An 11,050-nucleotide genomic window follows, 5' to 3' on the forward strand; every position below is an offset into this window, starting at 1 on the left:
TGTTAAGAAGTATGAAGATTCTCAGTAAGGAGATTACTCTGTGAGGTAATATCTATTCATAAGTTTAGGTGGTTAAAATGTTCACTGAAACTGCTGCATGCTTTGTGTAAGGAAATGTGGCTGTAGAGAGAGAAAACGCCTTTCTCTATAAGTTAATATGTTACTGATATACAACAGAAGTCCAGACTTAAATACTACTCTTAACAGATATATGTTAAAATTAGGATAGTGTTGGGAGGAGTCAAGATGGCGGAGAAGTAGCAGGCTGAGGCTACATCAGGTAGCAGGAGATCAGATAGATAGCTTATCTAAACTTTGCAAACACCTACAAATCCAACGGGAGATCGAAGAGAAGATGAACAGCAATTCTAGAAACAGAAAATCAACCACTTTTTGAAAGGTAAGATTGGCAGAGAAGTGAATCCAAAGCGAGAGGAAGATAGACTGCGGGGGGAGGGGCTGGCTCCTGGCAAGCGGCGGAGCAACGGAGCACAAAATCAGGACTTTTAAAAGTCTGTTCCACTGAGGGTGATTGCTCCAGAGGCTAAACCGAGGTGAAGCCCATGCGGGATCAGCATGGCCCCAGGTCCCACAGGGTCACAGAAGGATCGGGGTTGTCTGAGTGTCGCAGAGCTTGCAGGTATTAGAATGGGGAAGCCGGCTACAGAGACATAGCCAAGGAGTGAGCTCTCAGGTCGGGGTTACCTTGAACCAGTCACAGCCTGGGTGAACTCTGAGTGCAGGTGGAGGCCAGGGAGATGGGAGTTACTTGGCACTATTCTCTGAGGGCACACTGAGGAGTGGGGCCGTGAGCTCTGGGCTCCTCTAGGCTGGAGACTAAGAGGCCGCCATTTTCATTCCCATCCTCTGGAACTCTATGGAAAGCATTCAGGGAACAAAAGCTCCGGAAAGCAAACCCGAGTGGATTACTCAGTTCGGCCCCAGGTAAGGGCGGTGCGATTCCAACTGGGGCAAAGACACTTGAGAATCACTACAACAGGCCCCTCCCACAGAAGATCAACAGTAAATCCAGCCAGGACCAAGTTCACCTACCAAGGAGTGCAGGTTCAATACTAAGGAGAGCAGCGGAATTCCAGAGGAGGAGAAATCAAAGCACTGAACTCATGGCTTACTTCCCATGATTCATTAGTCTTGCAGTTAATTTAATTTGTGTTTATTTTTTTCAATTTTTTTCCTTTTCTGCTAATTTTTTTTAACTTTTACCCTTTTCTTTTTAAACCTTTTTAACTAGTTTACCTAACATATATATAAATATATATATTTATATATTATATAAATATAATATATTTTATATATAAATATATTTTATAATTTTATATATTTTATATATAAATATATTAATATATTTATATATTTTCAATAATTTTTATTAAAAATTAAAAATATTTTTATTTTAATAATTTATTAATAAATATATATTTTTATATATAAATATAATATATTTTATATATAAATATAATATATTATAATATATAAATATATATATTATTAATATATTTATATAATAAATATATTAAATATATATATATTTCTTTTGTATATTTTTTCTTTATTCATTTTCTTTTCTTAATTGTTTCATTCTTTTTTTCTGAACCTCTTTTTATCCCCTTTCTCTCCCCCACGATTTAGGGTCTCTTCTGATTTGGTTAAAGCATATTTTCCTGGGGTCTCTGCCACCCTTAGTATTTTACTTTCCCCTTCATATACTCTTATCTGGGCAAAATGACAAGGAGGAAAAAGTCACTACAAAAAAAAGAACAAGAGGCAGTACTGAACGCTAGGGACATAATCAATACAGACATTGGTAATATGTCAGATCTATAGTTCAGAATGATGATTCTCAAGGTTTTAGCCAGGCTCGAAAAAGGTATGGAAGATATTAGAGAAACACTCTCAGGAGATATAAAAGCCCTTTCTGGAGAAATAAAAGAACTAAAATCTAACCAAGTTGAAATTAAAAAAGCTATTAATGAGGTGCAATCAAAAATAGGGGCTCTCACTGCTAGGATAAATGAGGCAGAAGAAAGAATTAGTGACATAGAAGACCAAATGACAGAGAATAAAGAAGCTGAGCAAAAGAGGGACAAACAGCTACTGGACCACAAGGGGAGAATTCGAGAGATAAGTGACACCATAAGACGAAACAATATTAGAATAATTGGGATTCCAGAAGTAGAAGAAAGAGAGAGGGGAGCAGAGGGTATATTGGAGAAAATTATTAGAGAGAATTTCCCTAATATGGCAAAGGGAACAAGCATCAAAATCCAGGAGGCGCAGAGAGCCCCCCTCAAAATAAAAAAGAATAGCTCCACACCCCGTAACCTAACAGTAAAATTTACAAGTCTTAGTGACAAAGAGAAAATCCTGAAAGCAGCCCAAGAAAAGAAGTCTGTAACATACAATGGTAAAAATATTAGACTGGCAGCAGACTTCTCCACAGAGACCTGTCAGGCCAGAAAGAACTGGCATGATATATTCAGAGCACTAAATGAGAAAAACATGCATCCAAGAATACTATATCCAGCTAGGCTATCATTGAAAATGGAAGGAGAGATAAAAAGCTTCCAGGACAAACAAAAACTGAAAGAATTTGCAAACACCAAACCAGCTCTACAGGAAATATTGAAAGGGGTCCTCTAAGCAAAGAGAGAGCCTAAAAGTAGTAGATCAGAAAGGAACAGAGGCAATATACAGGAACAGTCACCTTACAGGCAATACAGTGGCACTAAATTCATATCTTTCAATAGTTACCCTGAATGTTAACGGACACAATGCCCCAATCCAAAGACACAGGGTATCAGAATGGATAAAAAACAAAACCCATCTATATGTTGCCTACAAGAAACTAATTTAAGACCCGAAGACACCTCCAGATTTAAAGTGAGTGGGTGGAAAACAATTTACCATGCTAATGGACATCAGAAGAAAGCAGGGGAGGCAATCCTTATATCGAATCAATTAGATTTTATGCCAAAGACTATAATAAGAGATGAGGAAGGACACGATATCATACTCAAAGGGTCTGTCCAACAAGAAGATCTAACAATTTTAAATATTTAAGCCCCTAACGTGGGAGCAGCCAACTATATAAACCAATTAAAAACAAAATCAAAGAAACACAACAAAAATAATACAATAATAGTGGGGGAATTTAACACTTCCCTCACTGAAATGGACAGATCATCCAAGCAAAAGATCAACAAGGAAATCAAGGCCTTAAATGACACACTGGACCAGATGGACATCACAGATATATTCAGAACATTTCATCCCAAACCAACAGAATACACATTCTTTTCTGGTGCACATGGACCGTTCTCCCGAGTAGATCACATCCTGGGTACTAAATCAGGTCTCAACCAGTATCAAAAGATTGGGATCATTCCCTGCATATTTTCAGACCACAAAGCTCTGAAGCTAGAACTCAATCACAAGAGGAAATTTGGAAAGAACCCAAATACATGGGTTAACCAGGAAATTAAAAAAGAATTGGAAAAATTCATGAAAACAAGTGATAATGAAAACCCAATTGTTCAAAATCTGTGGGGCACAACAAAGGCAGTCCTGAGAGGAAAATATATAGAGGTACAAGGCTTTCTCAAGAAACAAGAAAGGTCTCAGGTACACAACCTAACCCTACACCTAAAAGAGCTGGAGAAAGAACAAGAAAGAAACCCTAAACCCAGCAGGAGAAGAGAAATCATAAAGATCAGAGCAGAAATCAATGAAATAGAAATAAAAAAAAACAACAGAACAAATCAATGAAACTAGGAGCTGGTTCTTTGAAAGAATTAATAAGATTGGTAAACCCCTACCCAGACTTATCAAGAAGAAAAGAGAAAGGACCCAAATAAATAAAATCATGAATAAAAGAGGAGAGATCACAACTAACACCAAAGAAATACAAACAATTATAAGAACATACTATGAGCAACTCTATGCCAACAAATTTGACAATCTGGAAGAAATGGATGCATTTCTAGAGAGATATAAACTACCACATCTGAACCAGGAAGAAATAGAAAGCCTGAACAGACCCATAACCAGTAAGGAGATTGAAACAGTCATCAAAAATCTCCAAACAAACAAAAGCCCAGGGCCAGACGGCTTCCCAGGGGATTCTACCAAACGTTTAAAGAAGAACTAATTCCTATTCTCCTGAAACTGTTCCAGAAAATAGAAATGGAAGGAAAACTTCCAAACTAATTTTATAAGGCCAGCATCCCCTTGATCCCCAAACCAGCAAGGATCCCAACAAAAATGGGAACTACAGACCAATATGCTTGATGAACACAGATGCAAAAATTCTCACCAAAATACTAGCCATTAGGATTCAACAGTACATTAAAAGGATTATTCACCACGACCAAGTGGGATTTATTCGAGGGCTGCAAGGTTTGCTCAACATCTGCAAATCAATCAATGTGATACAATACATTAATAAAAGAAAACAAGAACCATATGATACTCTTAATAGATGCTGAAAAAGCATTTGACAAAGTACAGCATCCCTTTCTGATCAAAACTCTTCAAAGTGTAGGTAGAGGGCACATTCCTCAATATTATCAAAGCCATCTATGAAAAACCCACTGCAAATATCATTCTCAGTGCAGAAACACTGAAAGCTTTTCGGCTAAGGTCAGGAACACTTCAGGGATGTCCATTATCACCACTGCTATTCAACATAGTAGTAGAAGTCCTAGCCTCAGCAATCAGACAACAAAAGAAAATTAAAGGCATCCAAATCAGCAAAGAAGAAGTCAATCTATCCCTCTTCGCAGGTGATATGATACTATATGTGGAAAACCGAAAAGATTCCACTCAAAAACTGCTAGAACTTGTACAGGAATTCAGTAAAGTGTCGGGATATAAAATCAATGCAGAGAAATCAGTTGCATTTCTCTATACTGTCAACAATACAGAAGAAAGAGAAATTAAGGGGTCAATCCCATTTATAATTGCACCCAAAACTATAAGATACCTAGGAATAAAGTAACCAAAGAGGCTACGATTCTATACTCAGAAAACTATAAAGTACTCATGAAAGAAATTGAGGAAGACACAAAGAAATGGAAAAATGTTCCATGCTCCTGGATTGGAAGAACAAATATTATGAGAATGTCTATGCTACCTAAAGCAATCTACACATTTAATGCAATCCCTATCAAAATACCATCCATTTTTTTTTTCAAAGAAATGGAACAAATAACCCTAAAATTTATATGGAACCAGAAAAGACCTTGAATATCCAAAGGAATATTGAAAAAGAAAGCCAAAGTTGTTGGCATCATAATTCCAGACTTCAAGCTCTATTACAAAGCTGTCATCATCAAGACAGTATGGTCGTGGCACAAAAACAGACAAATAGATCAATGGAACAGAATAGAGAGCCCAAAAATAGACCCTCAACTCTATGGTCAACTAATCTTCGACAAAGCAGAAAGAATGTCCAGTGGAAAAAAGCCATCCTCTTCAATAAATGGTGTTGGGAAAATTGGACAGGTACATGCAGAAAAATGAAATTGGACTATTTCCTTATACCACACATGAAAATAGACTCAAAATGGATAAAGGACCTCAACGTGAGAAAGGAATCCATCAAAATCCTTGAGGAGAGCACAGGCAGCAACCTCTTCGACCTCAACCACAGCAACATCTTCCTAGGAACATGTACAAAGGCAAGGGAAGCAAGGACAAAATTGAACTATTGGGATTTCATCAAGATCAAAAGCTTTTGCACAACAAAGGAAACAGTTAACAAAACCATAAGACAACTGACAGAATGGGAGAAGATATTTGAAACTGACATATCAGATAAAGAACTAGTGTCCAAAATCTATAAAGAACTTAGCAAACTCAACACCCAAAGAACAAATAATCCAATCAAGAAATGGACAGAAGACATGAACAGACATTTCTGCAAAGAAGATATCCAGATGGCCAACAGACACATGAAAAAGTGTTCCACATCACTCGGCATCAGGGAAATACAAATCAAAACCACAATGAAATATCACCTCACACGAGTCAGAATGGCTAAAATTAACAAGTTAGGAAATGACAGATGCTGGCGAGGATGTGGAGAAAGGGAACCCTCCTACACTGTTGCTGGGAATGCAAGCTGGTGCAACCACTCTGGAAAACAGCTTGGTGGTTCCTCAAAATGTTGAAAATAGAGCTACCCTATGACCCAGCAATTGCACTACTGGGTATTTACCCTAAAGATACAAACATAGTGATCCAAAGGGGCACGTGCACCCGAATGTTTATAGCAGCAATGTCTACAATAGCCAAACTATGGAAAGAACCTAGATGTCCATCAACAGATGAATGGATAATGTAGATGTGGTATATATACACAATGGAATACTATGCAGCCATCAAAAGAAACGAAATCTTGCCATTTGCGACGACGTGGATGGAACTAGAGGGTATCATGCTTAGCAAAATAAGTCAATCGGAGAAAGACAACTATCATATGACTTCCCTGACATGAGGAAGTGGAGATGCAACATGGGGGGGTTAAGGGAGTAGGAGAAGAATAAATGAAACAAGATGGGATTGGGAGGGAGGCAGACCATAAGTGACTCTTAATCTCACAAAACAAACTGAGGTTTGCTGGGGGAAGGGGGGTTGGGAGAGGGGGGCGGGGTTATGGACATTGGGGAGGGTATGTGCTATGGGTGAGTGCTGTGAAGTGTGTAAATCTGGCGATTCACAGACCTGTACCCCTGGAGATAAAAATACATTATATGTTTATAAAAAATTTAAAAAATTAGGATAGTATTTGATTAAACTCAGTTCTGTTAGTAAGAGCAATGTTTGTGTGGGGGGAGATTAAAATTTTAAATCCAGGGTTTTGTCAACCAATCCAGGGTTTTGAAATTCAAGTGACAAATACATTTACATTCTTAAATATTTTCATAAGATGGTACGTGACATGTTTCTTTTTATACATTCATTTTATGGTGGGACACAAAAGCTTAAATAGCACAAAAAGATTTTCATCAAGCCTTGAAGCTAGTATAGCTGTCAAATTTCAGAGAGCGGCTGATTCTCAATTTATGAAAAACATTTCCTTAGATGTATTTTTAACTTGCAAACTTGGGAAATACTTTAAGAAGGGGCTCTAAGTATTGTGTTGTCTTTGTTAGGAGGAATTCATTCCATTTTCCTTGTTTGAAATAATAAAATAACTATTGCCCTTTAAAAATATCTGCTAATTTCATGCATGGATTTTAATTCTCAAGTATGTGGGGTTATTCAGAATATGTAAAATTATGTACATCTCAGCAAAGTTGGTACAAGTCATCTATCAGTAAGATCTAGCCATATTGATACCTTCTCATGATATGAGCAAATCAGTGTATTTTGTATATACTGAATACCCCTAGATTAAAAGGTTAGAGTCACTAAAGTCCCCTTAAGTAAAAGATGACTCAATGAATATTTTTATTGTGAAATATCAGGATAAAGACTTTTTTGTACTATTAGTTCATTTTCCAGAAATAACACATAATTAACAGCTGTAGACTACATGAACATGACTCACAGGATGGCACTATCTGCATATTATGGTTGCCAAGTGGCAACCATACACCATACACCATACACCATAATGTTGTATATTGAAAGCAACTCTGCTTAATCTCCCTGACCACAAGCATTGATGGATTTTTTTCCTCCATCTAAGCAGTTCCATAGTAGCTGAGATGGGATAGCTCTGACCTCAAGGCACAGCTCCGGGAGCTCAACATCACTGCCGCCAAGGAGATCGAGGTCGGCAGCGGCCGGAAGGCGATCATCATCTTCGTCCCCGTCCCTCAGCTGAAGTCGTTCCAGAAGATCCAAGTGCGGCTGGTCCGCGAGCTGGAGAAGTTCAGCGGGAAGCACGTCGTCTTCATCGCTCAGAGGAGAATTCTGCCTAAGCCAACTCGAAAAAGCCGTACAAAAAACAAGTAAAAGCGCCCCAGGAGCCATACTCTGACAGCTGTGCATGACGCGATCCTGGAGGACTTGGTGTTCCCAAGTGAGATTGTGGGCAAGAGAATCCGTGTGAAACTGGACGGCAGCCGGCTCATCAAGGTCCATTTGGCTAAAGCGCAACAGAACAAGGTGGAGCACAAGGTTGAAACTTTTTCTGGTGTCTATAAGAAGCAACATGGACGGGACTGGAAGAGATTATGCTGAGTGAAATAAGTCAAGCAGAGAGAGTCAATTATCATATGGTTTCACTTATTTGTGGGGCATAACAAATAGCATGGAGGACATGGGGACTTAGAGTGGAGAAGGGAGTTGGGGGAAATTGGAAGGGGAGGTGAACCATGAGAGACTATGGACTCTGAAAAACAATCTGAGGGTTTTGAAGGGACGGGGGGTGGGAGGTTGGGGTACCAGGTGGTGGGTATTATAGAGGGCACGGATTGCATGGAGCACGGGGTGTGGTGCAAAAATAATGAATACTGTTATGCTGGAAATAAAAAAAAAAAAAAAAAAAAAAAAAAGAAGCTCACAGGCAAGGATGTTAACTTTGAGTTCCCCGAGTTCCAGTTGTAAGCAAAAATGATTAAATAAAACTTTGACGGTAAAAAAACAAAAAAAAGCACAAGCAGCCTAGGGAGCTCCAGGGATTTAGGAACCTTCAAAGGAAATGAAGTCAGCAATGACCCTTGGACCAATCTTCCCCAGAAATTGTGTTTTGGAAGGACTGTGAAGAAAGAACCTCCTCAGTAGACTTAAAAATTCTGATTGAATTTTTTCTTCCCAGTCTTCCCTCAGCTATGAAGTTGACTGAAGAGGAGGTTGGTTATTTAACCAGCTTCTAAAGTTGGGTGAGGGAGGGAGGACATTCATCACCTCTGTATCCCTAAAAGCAAAGTTCAATGTAATCTGGTGCTGAGTGAGCACTAGGTATATTAGGGGAAGGGAGGGTTTGCTTGTTAAATAGCTCTGTGCTGAGGTCTTGCTTTCTGCAGCTGAAAATGCTGGTGTCCAGGAATAGTAGGAAATTCTTCACTAGAGATTGAGACAGTTCTCCACTTGGTAAGATTATTGCTCAAGACAGGAAAATATTACATCTCTATAATTTTAAGGAGTATTGAATGATAGCATACTACTAGATTATACTTACTAATTGACAATAGCTTAACCATATTATTTTGAGATTTAGTGAAGTCACCCCCAACCTGATGTATCTCCTCGCCTTATCTGTGTATCTGTCCCCAATGAGAAATGCCACTATTAATAACCTATTATCAGAAATTACTTCCTCTTTAAATTCCTACTTCTTTAAATAAATGTTAATGGGATAGGTACAAAAGTAATTCAGGAAATGAATTTATGGGCTACATTTGTCAGCCAACTGAAAGATTTTTCTCAAGCAAAGAAGATCGGTACTCCAGAAGGTACTAAGGAATTAAAAAGACTTAAGTGGACAGAACAAACCCACAATTATATGGTCAATTAATCTTTGACAAAAGAGCAGAGAATATGCATAGGAGGGACACCTGGGTGGCTCAGTTAGTTAAGCAGCTGCCTTCAGCTCAGGTCATGATCCCAGCGTCCTGGGATCGAGTCCCACATCGGGCTCCTTGCTCAACAGGGAGCCTGCTTCTCTCTCTGCTTCTGCCTGCCATTCTGTCTGTCTGTGCTCGCTCTCTCTCTCTCTCTCTCTCTCTCTGACAAATAAATAAATAAAATCTTAAAAAAAAGAATATGCATAGGAAAAAGACAGTCTCTTCAACAAATGGTGTTGGAAAAGTTGCAGAGCCACATACAGAAGAATGAAACTAAACCACTTTTCTTATACCATACACAAAAATAAATTCAAAATTGATTAAGGACCTAAATGGATACCTGAAACCATAAAAATCCTAGAAGAAAGCACAGGCAATAATTTATCTGACATCAGCCATAGAAGAATTTTTCTAGATATGTCTCTTGAGGCAAGGGAAACAAAAGCAAAAATCAACTCTTGAAACTACATCTAAATAGAAACCTTCTGCACAGTGAAGGAAACAATCAAGAAAACGGAAAAATAACATAATAAGTGGGAGATGATATTTGCAAATGACATATCCAGTAAAGGGGTAGTATCTAAAATATGCAAAAAACTGATAGAACTCAACACCCAAAAAACAAATAACCCAATTTAAAAAATGGCAGAAGACACAAACAGATATTCCTCCAAAGAAGATATACAGATGGCAAACAGAAACATGAAAAGATGCTCAACATCACTCATCACAGGTGAATGTAAATCAAAACCACAATGAGATATCATCTCCCTCCTGTCAGAGTGGGTAAAATAAAAAACACAAGAAATGACAAGCATTGTTGAGGGTGTGGAGAAAAAGGAACCCTCACACACTGTTGGTGGGAATGTAAACTGGTGCAGCCATTGTGGAAGATAGTATGAAAAAAAAATTAGAACTCGAAGACTTAAACTCAACAAATTAAAAAATTAAAAAGAACCACCATATGATCCAGTAATCACACTACTGGGTGTTTACCAAAAGAACACAAAAACACTAATTCAAAAGGATTATGCACCCATATGTTTATTGCAGCATTGTTTACAATAGCCAAATTATTGAAGCAGCCCAAATGTCTATTGATAGATAGATGAATGGATGAAGAAGATGTGGTATATATGTATATGTGTTTACAGTGGAATATTTTCAGCCATAAAAATGCATATCACCATTCACAACAACATGGATAGAGCTAGAAAGTACAATGCTAAGCAAAATAAATCAGTCAGAGAAAGAAAAATGCCATATGATTTCACTAATATGTGGAATTTAAGAAACAAAACAAGGAAAGAAAAAATAAAGAGAGAGAGAGAGAGAGAGAGAGACAAACCAAGAAACAGAATTTTAACTACAGATGGTTACCAGATGGGGAGTAAGTGGCGCATGGCTGAAATAGGTAATGGGGATTAAAGAGTACACTTAGTATGATCAGCACTGAGTCATGTATGGAGTTGTTGAATCACTATATTGTACACCTGAAACTAATATAATTTTGT

At 38.0% G+C, this 11,050-nt stretch overlaps 1 pseudogene; it reads left to right on the plus strand.

The window, feature by feature from the left end:
* The first annotated feature begins 7,252 nt into the window (after nucleotides 1-7,252).
* LOC116582286 lies at nucleotides 7,253-8,623 on the plus strand (annotated as a pseudogene).
* The last annotated feature ends 2,427 nt before the right edge of the window (nucleotides 8,624-11,050 follow it).

This window comes from Mustela erminea, chromosome X, assembly GCF_009829155.1.
Source record: "Mustela erminea isolate mMusErm1 chromosome X, mMusErm1.Pri, whole genome shotgun sequence".
Lineage (NCBI taxonomy): Eukaryota > Metazoa > Chordata > Mammalia > Carnivora > Mustelidae > Mustela > Mustela erminea.